We start from the raw sequence: 1,504 nt of genomic DNA, 5'->3' as shown, positions 1-1,504 counted from the left end.
GGAATCGCCTGAACCAGGGAGGTGGAGGTTGCAGTTAGCTGAGATCATGCCACTGCACTCCAGCCTGGGCGACAGAGAGAGGCTCCATCTCAAAAAAAGAAAAAAATGATAAAATAAAAGTAAAACAGAACACCAGAGATAAATCAAAGAAGAGTCTACTTTTTTAAAAAGGGGGCAGGGGTCTAGCGCCGCAGCTCATGCCTGTAATCCCAGCACTTTGGGAGCCGAGGCGGGCAGATTACCTGAGGTTGGGAGTTTGAGACCAGCCTGGCCAACATGGAGAAACCCCGTCTCTACTAAAAGTACAAACATTAGCTGAGCGTGGTGGCGGGTGCCTGTTATCTCAGCTACTCAGGAAGCTGAGGCAGGAGAATCGCTTGAACCCGGGAGGTGGAGGCTGCGGTGAGCCGAGATCGCACCATTGCACTCCAGCCTGGGCAACAAGACGGAAACTGTCTTAAAAAAAAAAAAAAGAAAAGAAGAAAGAAAAGGTGGGGCAGCAGGGGGCATTACACTAGAGGAAAGGATGAAAAGGAGGAGACTAAACAATGTATCGACTATGTCTGAGTTCACAATAAAAATAAAACAAAAACATTTAGATATAAAGGATATTTCAGGAGCAATTGGGGAGTATCGATTTTATATACACTAGCTATTATTGAGTCAATGTTTAATTTCTTGGGTGTCATAATGGTATAGTGGTTACACAAAAGAATGTCCTTGTTCTTAGATATGTGGTGATATATTTAGTAGTCATCATGATGACTGAAATTTATTTTCACAAGGATCAGCGGCCGGGCGTGGTGGCTCATGCTTGTAATCCCAGCACTTCAGGAGGCCGAGGCGGGCGGATCACGAGGTCGGGAGATCAGGACCGTCCTGGCTAACACGGTGAAACCCCGTCTCTACTGAAAATACAAAAAATTAGCCGGGCGTGGTGGTGGGCACCTGTAGTCCCAGCTACTCCTGTGAACCCAGGAGGCGGAGCTTGCAGTGAGCTGAGATCGCACCACTGCACTCTAGCCTGGGCGACCGAGTGAGACTCCATCTCAAAAAAAAAAAAAAATAGAAACATACACATAAGAGATAGGAGATAAAACAAATATAACAAAATGTGAACACTTGGTGAATTAGATAAAAAGAAATGGCTGTTCACTGTACTATGTTTATAGCTTTCTGTAGCTTTAAAAAATTTCAAGTCAGAAAAAACATAATTTATGTGTGGCTAATATGCTATAGTTGATTTTATTTAGATGAATGTGCTAAGTACTAATAAATTATTTAGTACTTTTTCAAAAGCCCACCATGAAATTCTTTCCCATCAAAGCTAACCAAGCTGAAAGGTGAACTGTCACGTCTAGCAAGTGCCAGCAACATTTTATCTTCCTCCCCAACGTGAGTCAAGAATCATGTTTGATCTACCTGTGAAATTAACAAACCAGCAAAACACCTATATCATTCAGCCACCTTACCAAAAAAATTTAACATTGGAAAATCTATAATC

Source organism: Pongo pygmaeus, chromosome 12 (assembly GCF_028885625.2).
Source record: "Pongo pygmaeus isolate AG05252 chromosome 12, NHGRI_mPonPyg2-v2.0_pri, whole genome shotgun sequence".
Lineage (NCBI taxonomy): Eukaryota > Metazoa > Chordata > Mammalia > Primates > Hominidae > Pongo > Pongo pygmaeus.
The sequence above is the reverse complement of the archived record's forward strand: the minus strand, read 5'-3'. Positions refer to the sequence as shown.